At 38.0% G+C, this 26,287-nt stretch overlaps 1 pseudogene; it reads left to right on the top strand.

Annotated features, from left to right (window-relative positions):
• The first annotated feature begins 13,579 nt into the window (after nt 1-13,579).
• Nucleotides 13,580-14,927, top strand: LOC138155133 (17S U2 SnRNP complex component HTATSF1 pseudogene; annotated as a pseudogene).
• Nucleotides 14,928-26,287: the final 11,360 nt, after the last annotated feature.

Raw genomic sequence — 26,287 nt, 5'->3', positions numbered from 1 at the left:
AGATCTCTGTTTAAAACTAGTGGTGCCTATTCATTCATTTGCCTCTTCCCAGGCTCTTTTAAAGCTTCCAAGTGAGTTTTCTATTTGAGTATTTTCTTTCTGCTAATGAGTCAATTGAACTGTCTCACCCCATCTCAAACTCTCCCAAAGCCAAAGAACATATTGTAAGGGATAATTTAAAATACGGCACTCGCCACTTTCCTCATTAAAATTATGTAGTACATTTTCTTTTTTGTTTTCTCCAGGGTGGCTGTAGAAATATAACTACATAATTACTGTTTTTCATTATTATCGTAAATATGCTGTTCCTTCCATATTAAATTACTTGTCTTATAAGCTCTCCTGCTGCCGCCATGCTTGAAAGGTCTAGATGGAAATGTCTTCAGAAGCTTATTGCAAATGTAGGCTTTTATACCTTTGGACCTGTGTTATTATTAGTAGCCTCATAGGAAATGTGTATGGATTAACTAAAGATTGTAAAGTGGTTTTAAAATCAATGTAATATTGATTTTAATTTTTACAGATACTAATGCTCTCATAATCATATCACTGTGGTCACAAAACAACCCTGCCAAATTGAACAACCTTCTTATTACTTATAGATTCATCTGGATGTGTAAACTAAATTCTATATTCTCCCCAGAACATGTTTTTTGTTCTTCTTCCTAACATCTCCATCTGTGTTAATGGCATCACCATTTTATCAGGCCCTCATACTTAAATTCATGGAGTAATTTTTTTCTTCCACCCTTAAAACCAATTTGTCCAAGTCCAATCAATCCTACCTTCCTAATCCATTCTGAATTTACCTTATCCCTTCTAGAAATAGATTCACACCATTTCAGTTCATGTTACATGAATTATAATGATAATTTTAGCATCTCCTTATTAATTTACCACCCCTACCTGCTCAAACTTCTTAGGTGTTTACCTAGTGACTAAACAACAAAATCTAAACTTTTTAGACTGACATTCAGGGTCCTCCATGATCTGTCTTGAGTGTTATGGGACTATAGTAACCTAACGCAGCTTCCTCCTGCATGAAGTCTTAATGTTCCCAGCTTTTCTAATGCAGCTTCCTAGTCTGGGACTAGCCCCATGTAGTCAGGTCTTCTCAGAATAGGTTGGTGCCCTACAACAATGCAAGTCACTATGTTCTGATGCCTTACTTAGATGCTTTTCCAGATTGAGACAAGGGGGGGGGGTCTTGTCCAGAAAACAAAAGTACAACTGTCTTCTTGTTGCATATTCTCATTGTATCAGGGCAAAGTTAACCACCTTTGTTAAATGTTAAGTGATTTGTGAGTGCCTCATTTACTCGCAACATCAAACTTGAACTAAGAGGGTATTAGAGGCATGAGTATAATAGCAACCAAAGGTTTTTGCATTACTGTTCTATACCATTGCCATATATCTATTCTTCAATCCTGTTAACATATCCCACTTAATGTTTCTCAAAGTCATCTCTTCTTTTTTCACTTCTGTCTTTGCTCAAAAAACCTCCTATGCCTGGAATATAATCTTTCTCTCAACTTTGTTAACTCATTCTTTGTTGTAAATCCTAGTGACATACTATGTCATAGATTTTAATTTTGTCCAAGGCAATTTGGACAAAAATGTGATTAAATAATTATACAGCAAATTTGCTAATGAACAGGGACTCAGACCCCGTCAGAAAACCCTTAGAACCAGCATGAGGGAGAGAGTTTTCTTTTATGAATAATAGGAGGAGCATACAAAACAGAAGGCATCATCAATGGATAGGAAAACAACAGGATTGGTTATAAAACTTGGAGCATCAAAGGGCTAAGGAATATGATTGGCTGGAAAGTGGGAAGGCTGGGTTAGCAACAACCTTTCCCTGTTATTAAGAAATGTTAATTGTTTGAGTTGGCTTCAAGGACAGTTTAGTGACAGTGGACCAAACTACCTTGGATAACAGAACAGACTCTGGTGTCCATTTGCATCCTTCAAGGAATAGATTTCCTTGAGGCAAGAATAGGAGAGGGAAGGGGAGCAGCCAGGTGGCAGTGAAGAACCTGTCCTAGAGTGAGGAGGAGGACCTGAATTCAAATCCATCCTCAGATACTTAACAGTTACTAGCTGTGTTACCTTGGGCAAGTCACTTAACCCCAATTGCCCCTCCAAAAAAAATAGGAGAGGAATTTGCAAGAGAAATGAAATTCTGATCTTAACTCAGACACAATGAGTGATTTATAGGAAAGCTGCATTTCCAAACTTAACTCTGAGACAAGTGAAGCATGACTCAGGCAGTTACAAAAACTGTCAGCAGTGATAGGGAATGAAATCAATAACAAAATAAAATCAATTTAATCTTCTCAATTGTACACTGAATTCTGGGTCTTACCTAACCTGTTCTACTCTTAACTTTGCTGATTCTTAACAAATGGCAAATAGTTTCAGTGTCTTCTTTTTTTATACATATTTTGAGATCTGTTAATATAATCACTATTCTTTGTTTCTACCCATTATTTCCCCTGAGATTCTTAATCTTTTCTATTTCTAGATGAATTTTTTATTATTTTGTCAAGGTATACAAAGTACCATCTGCATTGTGTGAATAGAATGGGGCTATTTGTAGTTGAAACCATTGGTGTGATTTAGTTAAGCTGGATCTCACATAAATTGCCTGTGGCTCTTCATTTGACAGGGAGATTACATGTTTACCTGGCTGGCTAATAGAGTTTCTGGGTTCCTTGCACTGAGAGTGCATCAATTAAACTTGCTGAAGAAATGATAAGAATCTGAGTCAACTCCTTTGTTTGTGTCCATTTCTTACATTTTTGTACTTTATAGCTTGTTTAAGCAGAATAAGTTGGAGCTTCTAGAATTGTAAGCAGCCTTGTCATAGTTATCCTTCTAATTTGCAAATTATTTTGTCCTTTCTCTACCCACTTGATGATCTAACTGCACACAGACTACTGATTCTTTAATGCTTGCTAAGCCTGAACTATTTATTTCTTGCCTGTTAAGATTAACATAATTTCCCTTTTTGTGTGTCATGTGTTTTGGTGTCAACAACTTTTGTCTTCTTGAATATAGAATTAATGATGTGCTTGCTAGCTTTAGGTTCCTTAACAATTGTCAAATCTGTGGCTTTTCCTTCCTTTCCTTTCCCTCCCGTCACTTCCTCCTGCCCCTCCCCTCCCCTTCCTGGCATTTTCTTTCCCTTTCATCTGACTTAGACATATATTCTCCAAACATGATTTTTTACAATCCAAGTAAATATATTTCATCAAATGCTTATTAAATACCTATTATGTCCAAGGCATTGTGCTAGGTACTGCATATGGAAAGACGAGAGCAAAATACTAATTTTGTTTAAGAAGTGTTCTATCTGCTGAGTGGGGGAGGTGAGACTTCCTCAGAAAAATAAACACATGGTACAAAATACATGCAAAGCATTTTTTTAGGTGGGTTTAAAGTTCTAACAACTTGAGGTATCAGGATTTTAGTCAATCACAAAGTACTTAAACATATATTCTCTGCAAAGCACCATGGTTTCTCCATACCTCTCTACATATGAACACACACACACGTCACTAGCCCAGTATGTGAATACGAGCAGGGACTTCATGTAGTGATTTCCAAAAGCTGAGCTGAAAAGAATGAATAGTACAGACATGATGGATTGGGAAAGACAGTCTATACAAAGACCCTGAGGTAGGAAACTGAGTGTCACATAAAGGGGAAAGCAAGCTGAAAATCAGCATGCAATTTATGAAAAAGTTTTATGCACAGTCAGTTCCATAATTCTATATTCCATTGGTACCAGACTGTGCCCTTACACTAGGCATTCAAGTAATTTCTCCAATTCTCCATTTGTTTCTTCCTTCTACCCAGTTACTTTGCAATATACTTCAGCAACATATCACTTCTGCTTATGCTTTTATTGAGACATTTTCATCAAAATGCCTTCCTTTCACCTAAAAGCTCTTTACATTACTTATATATAAATATATAATATATGAAATATATTATTTTCTTTAAAAAACTTAATTTAGTTGTTTACTTTTAGTTTACAAGATTCAGTTCCACAATCCCTTGAGTTTCAAATTTTCTTCCCCTCCTTGTCCGCTCCCCCCGCCATGATGGCATGCAATCAAATACAGGATCTGCAATACCTTCACATTAAACATTAGTCAGGTTATAGAGAAGAATTGTAACCAATGGAATGAACAATGGGAAAGGGGAAACAAAATCAAACCAGAAAAGGAAAGAGAGCAGGTAGTTTGCTTCAATCTGCATTCAGACCCAGTAGTTCTTTCTCTGAATGTGGACATCTCTTTCCATCATGAGTCTTTTGGAGTTGTCTTATAACCTTACATTGATGAATTTTGGTCATCACACATACATTGTATCTGTAATTCTGTACAAATTTTATTTAGCTGTTTTATATGCAGGATGTCCCAAAAGTCTTAGTGCTACAAAAACTTAAATGCTCCTTTCTGGTTAACCTTCTTCTCATAAATCAGGTATGTACTAACAAAGTTATATTGATCAAAAAATTAGAGACATTCAACCTGGAGAAGTGAAAACTTCGAAAAGGTATGATAACTGCACCCAAGCATTTGAAGGGCTCTCAAGTGGAGAAATCATTAGATTTGTTGTTTGGCAACAGGAAGTTAAACCAAGAGAAACGAGTGACATTTTCAAAGAGGAAAATTTAGACTTGATGTCAGGAGAACACTTGCTAACTTCCAATGTTTATTGGGCAGTTTCAAGATTGTGTCAATCCCCTCCAGCTTGAAGATCTTCAAGCTGATACTCAGGGGCAACTCATTGTGTATTTTATAGTTAGGATTGCTTTTCTGTAGAGGTTGGTTAGTTGGTTGCTGTGTTCACTTATTATTCTCAAATTATATGATCCTGACTCACCTCCCATTACTTACTTTAAGACTAAAGTGAAGGGAGAGTTAGTGCATGATTTTTAGTTCAGATGATTTTGCATTCAGTGCAGGCAGAGATTCAACCAAAGTATGGATCAATTCTCTATTCCTTGTGCTAGTTTTGTCCTAACAAATAACAGTAAGAAAACACAGGTGTTCTACCAGTCAGCACCACACCATCCATACCTGGATCTGTTGGTTAAAGAAAATGGAGAACTTCTGAGTACTGAGGATAAGCTCACTCACTTTGGCAGTATACTTTCCAGGGATGTGCACATTGATGATAAGGCTGATGCACGCATTGCCAGTGCTATCTAGCTTAGTGTTTGGGAATCTCTGAAGCCAAGGGTGGGAGAGAAGAGGTATTAGACTGTCTAGCAAACTGAAGTTCTACAGAGCTGTTGTGCTGACCTCATTGTTGTATGCTTATGAAACCCGGACAGTATACCAGTGACATGCTGGTAAACTGAATCACTTCCATTTGAATTGTCTCAGGAAGATTCTGAAGATCACCTGGTAGGATAAGGTACCAGATATCAATGTCCTTTTTTAAACTAAACTGCTAAGCATTCAAATTCCCATAATGAAACTGTGATGGGTCGGCCAAGTTGTTTGAATTCCAAATATACCCTTGCCTAAAAGAGTGTTTTACAGAGAACTCACACAAGGCAAGTGCTCACATGGTGGTCAGAAGGAGTGATAGAAGGACACTTTCAAGTTTTCTGCTAAGAACTTTGGAATTGATTGCATGACATGACAGGCACTGACAGGACTGTCCAGCCCAGCATGCCCTAATCAAAGTAGGTGCTGTGCTCCATGAGTAAAGCAGAATTGAAGTACCTCAAAAGAAACATGAGGTGTATAGATTTATGGAATCCACTCCGATTGTTCACATGGACTATTTGTGCCTGACCTGTGGTAGAACATTCTGAGATCATATTGTTCTGATTGTGTACAGTTGGACACACTGTAATTCAACTCTAGCATAGTGATGTCATTTTGGTCCTCTCTGAGAATTAAGGACAACAACTACTTTATATTTAATGACTTTATATTTATTTTGTATTTATTCTGTGTATACTTATATGTTGCATCCTCCAATAGAATGAAAACTCACTGAGAGTAGAGTTTTTCCTGTTTTTTCCCTTTGTATCCTTATCATCTAGGATAGCACTTGGTACATAGGTACTTAGCACATGCTTGTTTAAACCAGCTATATAAAAACTTAAATTAGAAAAACATTATTGTCATCTATGATCTCAATGGATGTCTCACTGTGAGCCCACAGAGAGTGAAATAGTATTCTCCTTCCCCTTCATCATGTTATTTGAGAGACTGGAAAAGTGGCAAACAATTCATCCAGGGGACACAAGAAGATCAAACACAAGTAGTCAGCTTAAAGGAATGTGAACCTGTTGTACCAGAAAAAAAATATTGGCAATGGGTTAAAGAAAAAAATTCCATTAACAAGGACATGTGTTACCTCTTTTTAATATCTGTTATCTACCCATGTACCTCACCATTATTGTATTCTGTCGTTAGAGCCAATATTCCCATTTGATGGGAAACACTTGTGGAATAGTGTGTTCTAGATTTTCAGAAGGATGTTTTGTACTGACTGTTTTTACTTTGCTATAGAATCTTCATAAATATCCCTTTGTTAAACTCACTGGAAACTCACTTTGTTAAAACACTGGAAATTCACTGATTGGTAATCAATAGGATGCATTTTGAGGACTCATGAGCTACAGTTCTCAATTACTCTCTGAGGAGCTAGCCTGCTCATGCAAGTGGGAGTGAAGATAATGCCCTCAGAGGGACTGTTGTATGGAGAAAAAAACTAAAGCAAAGGCTTACTTACTTGGCATAAATTGATGAATGAATAGGAAAGCATTTACTGAGTAATTACTATTTTCCAGGCACTGTTTGAAACTCGAGGGATTCAAAAGCAAACAAGGAAGACAATCCTTAAGGAACTTATTTTCTAAAAGGGAAAGACAGGGTATATATAGGGGAGTGGTCGTCAAGGAGAAAGAAAATTAGAAAGATTGCGAGTAAAATCACAGAGAAAATGACTAACCTTTCAGTTGGTCAGTCTTTTCTTCGGTTGACTATTTGCAATTTATCATACACACATAAGTTATATATATTATATATATTCATATGCTATCTGTGCATATATGTAAATATGTATATGTTATATATATAATTTTTACACAGTTTTTGAATGTTGTATTTCACATTAGACTGTAAGTTCTTTTAGAATAGGATTTTTTATTTTTGTTTGGCCTTTATGTCACCAGTGATTAGCACAGTGCATGACCCATAACAGGCACTTAATAAATGCTTGCTGATTGACTTTTTCAGGAATGATATTGTTAATTTGATTGATACTCTCAGAGATGGAGTTGGAAGAGGGGATGTGGGAAGTATTCAGAAACCAGATTTTCAGTGCTCATCAGTCAGAAACCAGGATGAGAGGGGTTGGAGATCAAAGTTTGAATCATAAAAGTTCAGAATTACACTGTCTTTAGGAGACTAAAAACAACCAAGGAATTAGGGTCATTCAGTCAAATAAATAGCCAATTCAATGAAAATGCAAATTAGGTTGATTTCCAGGTGTTTGATTGAATTTACCAGTCAATTGAACCAAAATGGTCCATTCAATGGCCACATATAACATACTTCCAAACTCTTTCTATCTTAAGTGTCCTACATTTCAAAATCGAAAAAAATAAGATTGCAAGCAAAAATTAATTTCTATGGACTTAATGCTAACCAAAGAGAGACCTATTTTTACAATTAAAAATAAATCCATAAAATTCAAATTCCTAATGAAAATCATTTCTGCTGAGAGAAGCATTCAAAATTATCTCCCCTAGGCTACTCTGGAAAATCTTATCAGTGTGAACAATTGTTTCTATTTACATTTATGGGAGACTATTCCTTTACCCATGATAGCATGATCACAAATAGATTCTTTAGGTTCATCAAAATGATTAATCTTTATTTAATCTTGGGGAGAGTTAACTGCCCTCAAGCCCACTGAAATGTATGGTGTACCAGGACTAAAAAAAAAAATCAGGTTAGTAGCCTGGTTGCTGTAGTATCAGAGATGGAGTGCATAATGGATGGATAAACAGTGTTAATGGGCTACCAGTTCTCCCTCTTATCTTCAAGGTGGGACTAATAGGTCTGGAGAAAGGAATCTGAAAGGAAATAAACACATGTAGAATTTGACTTAAAAGTATTTTTAATAAAAATTATAGCTTGGAAACCATTTGGAGAGCTAATTATTCTTGTACTTCCACAATTAAACAGAGAATTATTTAATCCATTATTGAAATGCTGTCACAGCTTGCTCATTTTTTCCCATTCATTTCATTTATAATTCTTGTATTCGAATCAAGTCACTTAGTTAGCTGTTGTCACAGGTGTTTCTAGATTAAAGTGTCACAGACTTGGATGTTGACCAGGAAGTTTGACTTGAACAAAAAACACATTTATCTAAAGGCCTCACCACCTGTGTTTTTTTTTTTGTTTTTTTTAGAAGCTAATGTGACTACCACAAGATCAAAGTATTGTAGAACCTCAGAAGGGAAATCAGAGATTCTTTCTGTTAACTGTCTGAAACCTATCTACAAAATTAGTATATTGTACAATATATTTTTGGTATCTAATTATAAGCAATAGAGCACTGTTTTTTTTTTTTTAACACCATACACCTGCCTCTAGCATCAAACCTCTGTGACTTAAATCCAAATCAATGTTTCCAATCCAATAAGCAGCAGCAATTTCTTAAAAATAATAGTAATGATCTGCTACAAGACTTGTAGTAGTAATTCACATTTACAGAGGAGTTACAGGATTTAATAGGATCTTTCCTCATAACAACCTTGTGAGGAAATAGTGTAAATTACCTTCATGTCTTTTTTTATGGATGATAAAACCAAGGCCTAGTTTTGTACCATGATTTTTCCAAGGTCATACAGCTAATGTATCAAAACCAGGACTCTAACTCAGTTCCCCTGACTTACAAGTCCTCACTACATACTGTGATGACATTACTAGTTTTCATGTTTAGAATTAACAGTAACACAAATGTAAATTAACACTAACATAGTTTTTTCCATTCCCATCTCTGTTAGTAATGTTACAAATAATAATAAATTTTATATGTGATATCATATAATCCTCATTGCTGTGTACATGTGAGGTTAGCACTCAAGACAGTCTCCTTTTGGTATATGTTTGATACTGAGACACTTGCAGGTCATTTACTATTTAATAAAAGGAGATTTATTTAGTTATTATAGGAAAATTGATAGATGTGGATGGCATTTCAAGCCGATTCAGCTGAGCAAAGCTTCCCTGCCTAGGAATTGCCATCCTGGTTCTATAGCCAAGCAACAGAGCATACATAGCTAGATCCCCTTTTGATTTTTTGTAGTCAGGTGACCAGGAAGTAACGTCAACAGACTGAGCCTTTAATCCCCTGAGCTACCCAAGTCTCAATGATGCTTTTAATCCTTTTAAAATAAAATAAGACCATCATGCATGGATAATAAGCATTTAAGATCGTGATCCCATCACAAATAGGTACTACAGGTTGTATTAGCTCCACTTATTTTATGAGGAAATAAAAAACCCAGACGTTTTTATTCATAGTTACATAGTTTCACATGTAATATTCAGACTCTAAATTCAACACTTTTTCTACTACACTATTGCCTTAATGAGTCACATTTCCAAAGTTTTGTGAAGAATTTGATAGGTAATTTATGATATCTTCACTAGTTAGATATTTGCAAAATATCAAATAGACTCACTAAAGTGACATGTTTGTAGCCCTATTATACTTCCACTGGTAAGATCACTGACTCTGTTGTTATTTGGGTACAACAGACTTCTTTTTATATACTTACCCCTCATCTTTGTGGAGGGCCCTCTCCTTTAGGTATCTAGAAATTTTGTGTTTTCCTCATCACCTTTCCTTATCAAAACTTGCTTTCTTGTGAAGCTTGGTTATGCACATCTGTCATCCCTACCACCAGAGACACAGTAGCTACTGATCTTGAGAGTTTATAGGCTGCACTGATTAGGTACCTGCAGAGGGTTCAGCAAACATGTGGTGAGCACTTGGGTTCCCAGGGCTACCAGGCTTTTCAGGAAGAGGTAAACCAGCTCAAATCAGTGGAATCAGGAGACCTAGTTTTAAAACAAATAGACCTCTGTGGGTAGAACTTAGATGGTGAAGAACAGAAAGCACTCAGCCAAGCTCTCTAAGCAACTTTAAAATAATACCTTAAATCAAATTCTAGAATATCAGGGTCAACAAAAGATCAGAGTAAGACATTCTTCCAATCCAAAGCAACCCAGGATGTTGGAAAGAGAGATCTGTGACATGGGGGGTAAAGGCTGGCATGTAGGTCATATGGATAAAACACGAGTGGTGGGACTAGGGAGTGGTGACAGAAGCAGCAGCAACTTTAGGAGCTCTCAATCAAGAGACAATAAAGGGACCTAGAAATTGATCAGAAAAAGTTTACAGGGCACCCTGTGTTATCACGTGATACATGACCATATCTTGTTTAGCAGCTCCATTGCCTATATTCACTTCTGGGTCATAGTTCAAGGGCTGAGAAGAGCACTTTTGGTCAAGAGGAAGCAGGAACTCTGAGGGACAGTATTGCTTTGGGTCACAAGGGATCAGGAGCCCTAAGGAACAATATTGTTTCTGGTCCCAAGGGATAAGGGGCCCTTTCTGGGTAAGGACCAGAGTAAAGAACAAAAGGAAAGTGACCATATCTCTTCCCAGATCCCATCACCTTGAAAGCACCAAAACTTCCAGGCTCTCAGAACTACCCCTGCAAACAGCAGTGTGAAAAAACCTAAGGCTTAAGACAATGCCTCTTCCTGCCATGCCAGGAATCAAGTTCAACTTTCACATAAAATTCAGAATCAAGAAATAGGTTAAAAAATGAGCAAACAACAACAAATATCTGACTATATAAAGCTACAGTGGTGATAGAAAAGACCAAGATACAAACTGTGAAGAATATGAAGTCCAAATAGTTATAAGCAAAGAAATCATTTAAGAATTATTGGATAGTTGAAATCCATGATTTAAAATAAAAAGAGCCTAGACATCATATTTGAAGAAATAATCAAGGAAAACTGACCCAATATCCTAGAACCCAAGAGTAAAATAGATTTTAAAGAATCCAGAGATCACCACCTGAAAGAGTTCCCCAAATGAAAACCCCCAGGAATATTAAAGTTAAATACAAGAGCTCCCAGGTGAAAGAGAAAATACTTCAAGAAGCCAGAAAGAAATCATTCAAATACCATGGAGCCGCCCCATTCAGGATCACATAAGATTTAGCAGCTACCATGTTTAAAGGAGTAGAGGACTTGGAATATGATATTCCCAAAGGCAAAAGAGCTAATCTTATAGCCAAGAATAACCAACCCAGCAAAACAGAGCATAATCTTTCAAGGGAAAAAAATGAATAGAGAGAATAAATGGAGCCTTTCTTCAAATGATAAGAAACAGCTATCTAAAACTGAGAGCAAGCATTATCTGTAAAGGGCATAAACTTGAAGTCTTCCCAATAAGATCAGGGGTGAAGCAAGGATGTCTATTATCACCACTATTATTCAATATTGTCCTATTAATGCTAGCTAGAGCAATGAGACAAGAAAAAGAAATTGAAAGAAGAAAAATAGGCAACGAGGAAAGAAAACAAACATTCTTTGCAGATGGTATGACAGTATACTTAGGGAACCTTAGAAAATCAACTGAAAAAGTAATTGAAGCAATAGCTTTATCAAAGTTGCAGGATATAAAATAAACTTCGATAAATCACCATCAGCAAGAGATAGAAAGAGGAATTCCATTTAAAATAATTGTAAATTATATTTAAGAATCTATCTGCCAATACAAACACAATTACAAAACATTTTTTCACACAAATACAGATCTTAACAATTGGAGAAATATTAATTGCTCTAGTGTAGACCAAGTCAATATAAGAAAAATGACATTTGTAGTCAAGCTAATTTACTTATTCAGTGCATACCAATTAAACTACCAAATAATTATTTTATGGAACTAGAAAAATTATAACAAAATACATCTGGAAGAACAAAAGGTCAAGAGTATTAAGGAAGTCAATAAAAAAATGTGAACAAAGTTTGCTTAACAGTTCCAGATTTCAAACTATATTACTAATTTTTAATCATCAAAACTATCTAATACTGGCTGGGAAATAGAATGGAATAGATCAATGGAATAGATTAAGTAGACAATACATAGTAGTAAATGGCCATAATAATCTAGTGTTTGATAAACCTAAAGATCCAAGACTTTTGGGTAAGAACTCAATTTTTGCCAAAAATTTCTGGGAAAAAAAGAAAGTAGTTTAGTAGCTTAGGAATAGACCAACAACCCACACTGTACAGTAAAATGTTGAAGTTGATAAAAGGTTTAGACTATAAAGGGTGGTATCATAAGTAAATAAGAGGAACATGGAAAAATGTACCTATAAGACAGAGGGACAGGAGGGCAGAGTCAAGATGATGGAGTAAAGACAGGGATCTGCTTGAGCTCTCCCCCAAACTCCTGAAAACACCTGTAAAATGACTCTAAACAAATTGTAGAGCAACAAGAACCACAAAATGACAGAGTGAAACAGATTTCCAGCCCAAGACAATCTGGAAGGCTGATAGGAAGGGTCTATTGCACTGTGCTCAGAGTGGAGCACAGCCCAGTGTGAGCTGTGCTACCATAGATGGGACTGGAGCAGGCCTCAGGGTACTGATTCATTGGTAGCTGTGGTAGTTTCCAGACTTCTCAACTCATAAATGCCAAAGACAGCTTCAAAGGTCAGTGGGAAAGCGTCTCAGCTGGGTGAGAGAGGAGCGTGGTCTGGTCCCAGCCTCAGTGTCAGAATGACTGTAGCCACTGCCACAGCTGTGGCTGCTTCTGGAGCTCTTGGTCTACAGACGATGGGGGAATAGATAAGCCGATCTGGTTAACAGTCCTGGGTGGCAGTCCTGGGGTGAGGAGAAGCTCTGGAATGGTAGAGCTGGTGGCAACTGTGGAGAGGGAATGCTTCTTGCTGTTCTAGGGCAGAAAAGAGGGCTTGTGTTTGCTCACAGACCGGAGCACAGTCCAGGAGAGGAGTAATCACCTCTCATTTGGTCATACCACCTTGAAGGAACTGAGAATTTATAGGTCGTAGAGATATTTCTGAAAACAGTTGCACAAAACCCCTGAACCTTGGGGAAGTACACCTTCCACTTAACAAAAAGCTCAAAAGTCAAGCAATTGACTGCGAAAATGAGCAAACAGGGAAAGATAAGATTGTAGAAGCTTACTTGCTTGGTAAAAAGGTATTTTCTTCATTCTTGGTGATGAAGAAGATCAAGGCATGCAACCACAGGAAGATCAAAGCATATAACTGGAAGAAGAGCAAAACATAAAACTGGAGGAAGACAGCAAGGTCAAGGCTTCTGCGTGCAAAGGCTCTAAGAAATGGTCTCGGCCCCGCCCCGCCCCTCCCCTTCCGATGTGTTCCCACGTCCTCCTTCTTCTTCCACTGCCTCCCCAGGTTGGGGGATCCAACCCGGACTGAGCGCCCGAGGTGCTTGCCCAGAGTGGAGATATGAGCAGCTGCAAGCGGGACGTAAATGAGGAGTTCAACGAACAGCTGAGCCTCCAACAGCTCCAAGAGGAGGCCAAGCTCGCGGCCGGCGGCTCGCCCGAGGGACCCGTGGACGATGACCCTTACACTGTCGTGGACCCGGTGGATGGCACCACCTATGAGTGGGACCGAGACAAGAAGGCTTGGTTCCCTAAGATTACGGAAGATTTCCTTGCCAATTATCAGGCTAATTATGGGTTCCTTGATGTTAGCTCCTCTTCCTCCGGTGGGCAAAAAGAGAAACAGGCTGATGTGGATGTAAAAGCATCACAAAAACCTACAGATCAAAAAGCCACTCAACGCTGAAAAGAAGCAGAAAGGTGAAAAAAGAAAGCCTGAACCAGGGTGGTTTCATGTTGAGGAAGACAAAAATACAAATGTGTATGTGACCAGCTTACCTCCAGACATTACAAAGGATGAATTTGTATGGCTCATGTCCAAATGTGGCATCATCATGAGAGACCCACAGACAGAGGAATAAAAAATCAAGCTTTATAAAGATAAACAAGGAAATCTTAAAGGAGATGGACTTTGCTGTTATTTGAAGAGGGAATCTGTGGATCTAGCATTAAGACTTCTGGATGATGATGAAATAAGAGGCTACAAATTACATGTGGAAATGGCAAAGTTTCAGCTCAAGGGAGAATATGATGCCAGCAAGAAGAATAAGAAATGCAAAGACTACAGGAAAAAGATGTCTCAACAACAAAAACAGCTGGATTGGAGGCCTGAGAAGAAAGCCAATACTACAAGAATGCGGCAGGAGCAGGTGGTCATTATCAAGAACATGTTCTACCCTAAGGATTTCGAGGCTGATCCATTGGTACTAAATGAGATCCGGGAAGACCTCCGAACAGAGTGTGAAAAGTTTGGGCAAGTCAAGAAGGTGCTTCTATTTGACCAACACCCAGACGGGGTGGCCTCTGTGTCCTACAAAGAACCAGAAGAAGCTGACCTATGTATCCAAGCCCTCCATGGGAGGTGGTTTGGCGGTCGTCAATTAAACATGGAAGTGTGGGATGGTGTGACTGATTTTCAGGTCGAGGAGACATTAAGAGAGAGGGAAGAAAGACTGAAAGGTTGGGAGTCTTTTTTAGAGCATCATACCAAACAGAAAGAAACGGATGCCTCTGATGTAAATTCTGCTTCCAGTAGTGTGGATCTGGGAAAAGGGAAGCCATCCCTAGCGGATATGACCTCACCTAGAGCAAAGGAAGAAGCTGGTAATGGGGAATGCAGTAGAGGCGGGATCCAATCTAAGGACAGTAGCTTGGGCCACGATCATAATCAAGACCAGGCATGCCATTAACCCCTTAAGCATGCTTTGTAGGGCATTGTTTGGATTTCTTTGTGCTTCAGGGTGATTACTGGTAGTGTTTCCATGAATATATGCATATTAATCAGATGTCATCCACTTAGTGCTTTGAAGTTTTCATTAAAAGCAGTATTTAATGAGGAACTAAAAATATTTGTTAATGGGCTGACCTAGTGAAACATCCCAAGTACCTGGTTCCAGTGAACTGAATTTGTTTATGTCAGATCCTTGCTTGTAAAGTCTCTAAAGGTATCTGTGTGAAGTATGTTGTAGTCTAACTTCGAAATTTGTGATCATAAAACTAAAAATAATTTGATAATACTTAAATTGAATTTAAGGCTTAAGTTGAATTTTAAATACGACTATTAAATATTTTTCTATTTTGAAACAAAGAAATGATGAAATTGATGGTTTCAGAGCAGCCTAGGAAAACTTGTATGAATTGATGCAGAGTAAAGTGAGCAGAAACAGTAGAACAATTTATACAGGAAAAACAATATTGTAAAGACAAACAACTGAAAGACTTAAGAACTCTGATCATCACGATAACCAACCATGATTCCAGAGAGCCCATTATGAAACATGCTACCATCTCTTGAGTGAGAAGTGATGGACTCAGGGTGTAGAATGAGACATATATTTTTTGGACATGACCAATGCAGGAATTTGTTTTGCTTGACTATGCATATTTGTTACAAGGATTTTGCTTTGTTTTGTTTTCAGTGGGAGAGGGGAGGTGGGAGGGAGAGAATAGATTTTTGTTAATCGAAAAAAATAAAATTTAATTAAAAAAAGAAAATTAGCTGGATCAGACAAATTATACACAAAGAAATTTGTGCTGGATTTAATATATTTTTCAAAACACTGAGGGATTGATTTTCAATATATTTCAAAGAAGTGTATGAAATGGTTGGAAGAAAACCATGGGTGGTATTTCTTCAACATTTCAGTACTTTAATAGACTTCAATCTCATCAGTGTGGCTGTTCCTCTCACTGTTGAAGACTGAAGTCTAATTTAATTATCTTTCAAATCCCTCCAATAAATCCCCCTCAAAGGATAGTGCTGGGAGCCTTCCTCTATATCTCTTGACATTGGTTACCCCTCACTTTCCATTTGTGATTGGCCCCCTCTTTCTGGTAATACATCTGTCTAATAATAGTCTTCATGCTACTTCTCCTGCAGAATTCTTCATTGATAATGTGTTAAGACTATTATCACCCAAAAATGGTGACTGAGAGGACATTAGCAACAACTGATCTATATAGTTATGTGTTCATCTCTGTAAAATTTTTGAGATTAACTTATGTACATACTTAGAGTGTCCTTGATGAAACTATAAGAAGGGAATACATGGGCTCTTGTAGACAGTTTTCTACAACAGACCACATCTTTGCACTCATGTAAGTGATTGAAAGGTATGGGGAATACATGATCCTACTGTGTTTATTGTTATTACCAAAAAAAAAAGTTTGAGTCAGTAAAGTACAATAAAAAAAGCCTTCTAAAACTCAAAAAAAAAAAAAAAGAAATGGTCTCAGGCCATGGAAGAGCTCAAAAAATATTTTGAAAATCAAGTGAGAGAGAGGAAAAATTGAGAAGAGAAATAAAAGTGATGCAAGAAAATAATGAAAAATGAGTCAACAGCTTGCTAAAGGAGACCCCCCAAATGCTGAAGAAAATAACACCTTTGGGGTGGTTAGGTGGTACAGTGAATAGAACACTGGTTCTGGAGTCAGGAGGACCTGAGTTCAAATCTGGCCTCAGACACTTAACACAAAAACTAGCTCTGTGACCTTGGGCAAGTCACTTAACCCCAATTGCCCTCCAAAAAGCAAAAGAAAAGAAAAGAACACCTTTAAAAATAGAAACTCAAAAGGCAAAAGAGGTTAAAAAAGCCAATGAGGAGAAGAATGTCTTAAAAAGTAGAACTGACCAAATGGAAAAGGAGGTCCATATATATAGATAATGTGTGTATGTATATATATGTTTGTATATGTATATTGTGTATAACACACATGTAATTGGGTATGGAAATATATCTTACCCTGTGAGGAAAGTAGGGGCAAGAGGATAAGAGAGGGGGGATAATAGAAGGGATAGCAGATTGGGGGAAGGGGTAATCAGAAGCAAACACTTTTGTGGGGTGACAGGTCAAGGGAAAGAATGGCATAAATGGAGGGCAGGACAGGATAGAGGGAAATATGGTAGGTCTTTCAAAACATGACTGTTATGGAAGTGTTTTGCATGGCCACACATGTATAACCTATATCAAATTGCTTGCTTTCTCAGTGAAGGTGGGTGGGGAGGGAGGAAGGGAGAGTATATGGAACTCAAAGCTTTAAAAATGAATGTTAAAAATTGTTTTTGTGGGGGCGGCCAAGTAGCACAGCGAGTAAGAGCACCGGCTCCAGTGTCGGGATGACCTGGGGATCAAGTCCCGGGCTCAGACACTTAGCAACCACCCAGAAATACCTGGCTGTGTAACCTTTAGCAAGTTACTTAACCCCGATTGCTTTAAAAAAAATTGTTTTTGTATACAACTGGGAAATAAGATGTACAAGAAATGGGTCATAGAAATCTATCTTGCCCTACAGGGAAATGTAATGGGAATGTAAATTTTAAAGATCTTCCCTGCCCCTAGGCTAAAGTGCACCTGGAGCCTGGGGTGGGAGACTTGTTTTTCAGAAGATACTTTTTGATTGGCCAGTGGATCAAGAAAGTTGTTACATTCTCTGAGCCAGGAGAAGTAAAATGGATATTTTTTGCATGAAATTAAAGGGTTTTTGCATAAACAAAACCAATGCAGGCAAAATTTGAAGAGAAGTGAGAAACTGGGAAATATTTTTTACAATAAATTTCTTTGATAAAGATCTAATTTCTCAAACATATAAGGCACTGAGACCAATTGATCAAAATAGGAACCATTTCCCAGTTGACAGTTTTCAGAAGAAATCAAATCCATCAATAGTCAGATAACAAAATACACTTAATAACTATTATAGAAATGTAAATTAAAACAATTCTGATATACCACTTCACACTTATCATATTGGCTAACATGACAGCAAAGGGAAAGGATAAATACTGGAGGGGACATGGGAAAATTGGGATACTGGGGTGGTAGAGCCAGTAGAAACAGAACTTCCATGTGGCTCCAGCTTCCACCTTCTCCAATACATGTAAAAAATGACTCTAAACAAACTTTAGAGATACAGAACCCACAAAGTGACAGAGAGAAACAAATCTAATAAAGAAATCCCAGCAGGCCAGCAAGAAGAGTCCATTGTAGCATGTTAGGAGCCAAGCAAAGTACAGACTGAGCCGCGGTTTTAGCTTCAGGACAGCCCTGACCAGGCAGTGGCTGGAGCTGACTTCACAAGAGAAAACAACCAGCAACTCTAATGGTTTCAAGATTTCTCAATCCACAAATGCCAAAGACAAAATAACAGGTCAGTGTGGACCTTTATTCAAATGGGGGAGTGTGGTCTGGCTGCTACCCTCAGAGCAAGAAGCTGAAGAGACGCTGTGGCTGCCACACAGCTGCTCCTGGCCTGCAGATTGTAGGGGACAAAGCAACCATTTAGAAGGTAATTACTCTTGCTTTGACCTGCTTAGATCCAGATCACAGTCTGGGGTAGTGGCCCTGGGGTGTGTGACCAATGAGCCAGAGTGTGTGGGGGCCATAGAGAGGGTGCCCATCTAATAGCTCTGGCAGCTTCAAAAACCCCAGCAATTTGGGACACAGCTCTCTCCATACTGGAAGCAGAGTTCTACCATGGCCAAGAGCTCAAAAGTCAAGTAATTGACTGTCAATATGAGCAAGCAATGATAGAATCTTTTCGGGGGGACAAGAAGGATCAAGGCATGGAGTAGGAGGAAGACAATAAAGTCAGAACTCCTGCATCAGAAGCCTCCAAGAAAAATATGAATTGGTTACAGGCCATGGAGGAGCTCAAGAAGGATTTTGAAAATCAAGTAAGAGAAGTGGAGGAAAAATTGGAAAGAGAAATGAGAATGATTCAAGAAATCATGAAAAGAGAGTCAACATACTGCTAAAGGAGACCCCAAAAAATATTAAAGAAAATAACACCTTAAAAAATAGACTAACTCAAATGGCAAAAGAGGCCCAAAATAGCCGATGAGGAGAAGAATGCTTTAAAAAGCTGAATTTGCTAGATGAAAAAGGAATTTCAAAAACTCGCTGAAGAGAATAACTCCTTCAAAATTAAACTGGAGAAACTGGAAGCTAATGACTTTATGAGAAATCAAGATACTGTTAAACAGATCCAAACAAATGAAAAAATAGAAGGCAATGTGAAATATCTCATTGGAAAAACCACTGACCCGGAAAATAGATCCAGGAGAGATAATTTAAAAATTATTGGTCTACCTGAAATCCATGATCAAAAAAGAGTATAGACACCATCTTTTAAGAGATTATCAAGCAAAATTGCCCTGATATTCTAGAACCACAGGGCAAAATAGACCAATCACCTCTTGAAAAAAATCCCCAAAAGAAAACTCCTAGGAATATTATAGACAAATTTCAGAGTTCCTAGGCCAAGGAGAAAATACTGCAAGCAGTTAGGAAGAAACAATTTGAGTATTGTGGAAACACAATCAGTATAACACAAGACGTAGCAGCTTCTACACTAAGGGATCGCAGGGTTTGGGATATATTCTAGAGGTCAAAGGAGCTAGTACTAAAACCAAGAATCATCTATGCAGCAAAAATGAGTGTAATGCTATAGGGAAAAATATGACTATTCAATAAAATAGAGGTCTTTCAAGCATTCTTGATTAAAAAACCAGAGCTGAACAGATAATTTGAGTTTCAAATATAAGAAGCAAGAGAGTCATGAGACAGTAAACAGGAAAAAGAACTAAGGAACTTATTAAAGTTGAACTGTTTACATTCTTACATGGAAAAACAATAATTGTAACTCATAAAACTTTTCTCAGCATGAGGATAGCTGAAGAGAATATATATGTATACATATATATGTATGTATATATGTATACATGTATACATACATACATATGTATGTATGGGAGGATGTGTGTATATAAATATATGTGAGTTGGCATTTGTATGTTCATGTATACATAGACAGAGGGCACAGGATGAATTGAATATGAAGGGATGATATCTAAAAAAATAAAAGTAAGAGGTGAGAGGAATTCATTGGGAGAAGAAGAAAGGGAGTGATAAATTAGGGTAAATTATCTCATATAAAAGAGGCAAGAGAAAACTGTTACAATGGCGGGGGGGGGGGAGAGCAGGAAGATGAAAGGAAATGGGACAACCTGATTCACATTGAATTTGGCCTAAGGAGGGAATTAAATACACACTCAATTGTATCTTACCCTACAGGAAAATAGGGGGCTAGGACATAAGAGGAGGGAGGATAAAAGGGAGGGCAGATTGGGGGTGAGGGTGGTTAGAAGCAAACATTTTTTAAAAGGGATAGGATCAAAGGAGAAAATAGAATAAGTGGGGGGCAGGATAGAATGGAGGGAAATATAGCTAGTCTTCCACAATATAACTACTATGGAAATGATTTTTGTAACTCCACATGTACAGTCTATATTGAATTGCTTATCTTCCCAGTGGGGGTGGGTGAGAAGGGAAGAAGGGAAAAAAATCTGGAACTCAAAGTCATAAAAACAAATCTTTTTTTAAAATGTTTTATTAACTTCTGATTTACATCATTCGTTTCCGCCAGATTTTGAGTTACATTTTCTCCCCGTTTTTCCCCTACCCACCGCCCCAAAATAGCAGTCCCACAAGATATCCCCTCCTCCAATCTACTCTCTCCCATATTTTCTCCCATACCCCTTTCGACTTTTCCAGTGGATCTCTATGCCTCAGTGCCTGTATATCTTATTTCCCAATTACATGAAAGATGGTATTAATAATAATAATATATACATACACACATATATACATATATATATTTGAATATTTGATTTTAAAACTTTCAATTCCAGATTCATTCCCTTCCTTCCTTGTCACCCACCCTTACTGATAAAATAAGCAGTTCAGTATAGGTTGTACATGTGTGGCTAATGCAAAACAATAACATAGTAGATATATTGTGAAAGACTGACTATATTTCCCTTCCTCCTATCCCACCTCCCACTTGTTCTATTCTCTACTTTGATCCCGTCCCTTTTCAAAAGTGGGTGCTTCCAACTTCCCTCCCCCCCAGCCTGCCCTCCCTTCTATCATCCCCCCTCTCATCCCCTTCCCCCCCTATTCTCCTGGAGGGTGAGATCCCCTATTTAGTGTGTATTTCACTACCTCCTCAAGCCAGATTCAATGGGAATAAGTTTGTCCCATTCCCTTTTGCCTTCCTATCCTTCCCCTTCATTGTAACCATTTTCCCTTGCCTCTTCTGTATGAGATAGTTTACCCCAATCTGTCTCTCCCCATATCCTCTCATTATATTCCTCTCACCTCTTAATTTCACCTTTTAAGTATCATCCCTTCCTGTTAAATTGGTCCTGTGCCCTCTATCTATGTATACCTGTAAACATATATACACACATTCACATATGTATTCATATGCCCATATACCCTCATATATATATATATATATATATATATATATATATATATGTATATATATATGTGTGTGTGTGTGTGTGTGTGTGTGTGTATATAACCTCCGGAATATCACATTCCAAGCCCTTCCATCCCTCAGTGTAGAAGCTGCCAGATCCTGGGTTATCCTGATTGTGTTTCCACAATATTCAAATTGTTTCTTCCTGGCTGCTTGTAATATTCTCTCCTTAATCTGGGAATTCTGGAACCTGGCTATAATATTCCTAGGAGTTTTCTTTTTGGGATCTTTTTCAGGAGGTGATTGGTGGATTCTTTCAACCTCTATTTTGCCCTCTGGTACTAAAACATCAGGGCAGTTTTCTTTGAGAACTTGCTGGAGGATGATTTCTAGGTTTTTACTTTGGTCATGGCTTTCAGGTAGTCCAATAATTTTTAAATTATCTCTCCTGGATCTATTTTCCAGGTCAGTGGTTTTTCCCATGAGATATTTCACATTGCCTTCTATTCTTTTATTTGTTTGGATCTGTTTAACAGCATCTTGATTTCTCATAAAGTCATTAGCTTCCATTTGCTCCAATCTAATTCTGAAGCCATGATTCTCCTCATTGAGCTTTTGAAATTCTTTTTCCATCTGGCAAATTCAACTTTTTAAGGCATTCTCCTCCTCATTGCCTTTTTGAGCCTCCTTTGCCATTTGAGTCAGTCTGTCTTTTAAGGTATTATTTTCCTCAGTCAGGCTGTTGACTCTCATTTCATAATTTTCATGCTTTGTTCTCATTTCTCTTACCAATTTTTCCTCCACTTCTCTTATCTGCTTCTTAAGGTCCTCTATGGCTTGTAACCAGCTTGTATTTTCCTTTGAAGCTTTTGGTGCTGGAGTTCTGACTTCACTGTTTTCCTCCTGTTCCATGCCTTGCTCCTTCTTGTCCCCAAAATAGGAGTGTAATGTTGGAATCTTCTGTCTGCTTTGTTTCCTTTGCCTACTCATTTTGCCACTCAATTACTTGACTTTGGGGCTTTTTGCCACAGTAGGACTCTGCCACCAGACAGGGGAGCTTTCGTCCCAAATGCTGGAGTTTTCTCAGCTGCTGGAGGTATTAGATGGGTGCCCTCTCTGAGGTCTCCACAGGCTCTGGCAAGCTGGACACACACCCCAGGACTTCCACCCCAGCCTGCAATCCTGATCCAAGCAGGTTAAAGCAAGAGTTATTACCCCTCAGACTGGTGCTTGGTCCCCCTACACTCTGCAGGCGAGGAGCTGAAGCCACCATGTGGCACCAGCTGGCTGTGCTGGGGTCTCAGTGGCTTCTCACCCCGGAGGTAAAAGCCATGCACTCCCACTTACTGGTCCCAAAGTCCAGACTGCACTGGCCTCTCACCTTGTCCTCTGCATCTATATTTTGATAAATGCTGTTCTGGAGTCCTTCTGGCAGGGGCTGGTCAGGCCGGCCCTGAAGCTAAAGCCTCAGAGTGGGGCTGGGCTGGGCTCCCAAAGTGCTGAGCTGGATTCCTGCCTGCCTGCAGGGCTGTCCTCAGTGGGAGGTTAGCTTCTCTGTGTCATTTTGTGGCTTCTGCGGCTCCAAAGTTTGTTTAGAGTCCTTTTTTTACATGGATTGGGGAAGATGGAAGCTGGAGCCATGGGAAGGTCATGCTTCTACTCTGCTGTCTTGGCTCCGCCCTCCCCCCCTCACCTAAAAACAAATCTTAAAAAAAATTTTTTTTTACATGAAACTGGGAAATAAGATATACAGGTACTGGGGTATAGAAACCCATCTTTCCCTACTAGAAAGTTAGGGGGGGTAAAGGGGGAGGATATAAGAGAGAACAGGTTGGGGGAAGAGGTATTCAGTAGGCTTGCTGTTTTGAGGAGGGGGATAGGGGAAAGATGGGGAGAGAAAAATTATAATTCATAATCTTGTGGAAATGAATGTTGAAAATTAAAAATAAATAAATTTATAAAATAAAGAAATTGGGTTACTCTATACTTTTGGTATAATTGTGAACTGGTCCAACTATGCTGCAGAACAATTTGGAACTATGCCCAAAGGTTCGTAAATTGTGCATACACTTTGATCTGACAATACCACTACTAGCTCTTGTATCCCAAAGAGATCATAAGAAAGGGAAAAGGACCTGCATATACAAAATATGCGTATCAGTTCTTTTTGTGGTGGCAAAGATTTAGAAATTGAGAGGATGCTTATCAATTGGGAACAGCTGAACAAGTTATGTGATATGATTTTGATGAAATGATTTTATCCTGTAAAGAATGATGAGCAGAATGTCTTCAAAAAATACTTGGTAAGACTTATATGAACTGAGGGAGAGTGAAGTGAGCAGAACGAGGAGAACACTGTACACAGTATTAATAATATTGTAAGGCTAATCAAGTGTGAAAATGTTCCAAGTGAAATTTAACAAATGGGTAAACTAAAGTAATTCTTCATGCAAGATAACAATTTATTAATCAGGCACTGAACCTATTAATAAAAGGATCCCTGGCCCATCTCCATTTGTGCCAAAAGACTCTGAGTGATGACTGATAAAACTTTGTAAACCTTGGTGTGTTTTCCTTCTGATTATCCTGACAGTTCATCATTTGGAATTCCCCTGGCAAAGGCAAGGGAATCCAGATTTGTGGACATTTTCCTGAGAAGGTGGGTTAATAGTTCTCAGCTCCTCCCAATTACTTCATTGTAGGAAGAACAGTACTAAACATCAAGTGAAAAGTTCAGTTTGCAACTAGTGAAGGTGGGCTGGCCTTCAGATGTGGCTGATTACCATTTCCTTTGACTCTTCAGGAATTCTAGCTGCTTCATTAAATCCTGCTGTCTTCAGATCTTGGCTCGAAAAACATAAACCATCTCAATCTGGTTCACTCTGGCTTGGTCTACCCCATGTAGATTATTACATCACCCCTAACTTTGATTAGGAAAAGTAAGGACACAAAAGGAGTCATCTCCTGGGTAGGGCCAACTCAAGCTAGTTTCTTGTTCTTAGCTGGTAAACAGAAGCAAGGGGCTTAGCTCAAGTATGTTAATGAGCAAATGCCTTGAGGAAATAGGCTGCCCTTCAGAAATGAGGTCTGTCAGAATGAAGAAAAGAATGGATCACAGAGAAATATTGGCTATTAAAAATATTAATTCTAAATAATATAAATTTTAATTTTAATAAATATAATCATTTAATAAATAATAATCCATTTCCCTCAAGGCTTAACTACTCAGATCAAGAAAATTATCTGAGACAATTCCAAAGGACCCATGATGAGAATGCTATCCATCTTTAGAGAGAACTAGGGAACTCTGAATGCAGATTGACATATACCTTTTTAAAAATTTATTTTACTTTTATTTTACAGTATAACTCATATAGAAATATGTTAAGCATCATGTCACATGTATAACTGATATTAGATTGCTTGCCTTCTGAAGTAAGAGTGAAGTACATGAGAAAGGGAGAAAATTTGGAGCTCAAAATTTTTAAAAATGAACTAATTTTTTTACATGTATTGGAAAATAATTAATAAAATGAATAAAAGTCAAAAATTTAAAAGAAATAAAGCAAACACACAACAACTTTCTCTCAGGAGAGAAAAGCAATTCATTTACAAGATTTATATGATGAGGTTTACTAGATTTTCTTTTCCAAGGAGCATTCACTATTTCTCAGAAGACAAAACATTAAGTCAAAAGGATGAATATCCAATTAAGTTTTCCATATCGAACTTTTTTTTTTATAGTATGGAGGTGGTTTTTGTTTTCTCTGTTTTGTTTTTCAAAGAGACCTTTAGCCAGTTAGTTATTCTGTCTGCACATAATCCTGAAGTTGGATACTAATGGCCAATTGATATGGAATCAAAGAATCTGGGGATCAACTCAATCAATAGATCCAGTACTTTAACAAGGACCTTGCTTAGAAATATACATTGAGAGTTTTCTGGGAACCATAATTTGGAACTTGGCAAGTAGTGATCTATCTTCTGCTCTGAGAATTACAGTGATATAACTCACTAATTACCAAGGTGACTCAGTAGACTTTTGGATAGCTTTATTTACTAGGGCATTTTCCCTACGCAGTCTAAATTTACTTCCCACTCATTGCTCCTGGGTCACAAGACAGAATCAGGAGGAGGTTAAGTGACTTACCTACCATCACAAAGTCATCATTTGTCAGAGTCTGGACTTGAACTTGGGTCTCCCTACCTCAAAGTCTCTAATGACTATAATATGATGCCTGTTGGAGCTGGGAAGGACTATCAACCTCACCTGTTCTAACTGATCATTTTACATAGAAAGTTTCTCCAAGGACATTGAAACTAAGAAAGTTGGAGATTTGACCAAGTTAATAAGTAGTAGATCAACCAACAAAAAAACCAAAAACCAATTCTTTGATTTTAGACACCTTGTGATTTAGAGTGGGTAACTATAACTTTTCTCCCTGCCATACTGATCATCTGCCATCACATAGCTGATTTACACAGCCTTCCCTCCTCCTCCACTGCTTTTGCATGGGTTGCTCTTCCCTCTAATTCTCTCTCTCTCTCTCTGCAGATGAATGATACCTTTTCTATGAAGGGGCCCAGCTCTATTCTTGTATTAATTTTGAAGTCTTCCTTGATCAGTTCAGACCACAGGATTTGCTATCTCCTCTGCACTCCCTTCCCTACTCATATGATACTTGTACCTGTTTCCCTTCCAAGTTTCTTCATGTTGGGAACCATATCTGGTGCTTTGTAGTACTCACTACCTCAATATAGGTTCTCACTATACATTAAGTGATTG

Source organism: Petaurus breviceps, unplaced genomic scaffold (assembly GCF_028583685.1).
Source record: "Petaurus breviceps papuanus isolate PSGF00001 unplaced genomic scaffold, PetGlider_PUasm1.0 91133, whole genome shotgun sequence".
Lineage (NCBI taxonomy): Eukaryota > Metazoa > Chordata > Mammalia > Diprotodontia > Petauridae > Petaurus > Petaurus breviceps.
This window is presented reverse-complemented; position numbering and strand designations above follow the sequence as displayed.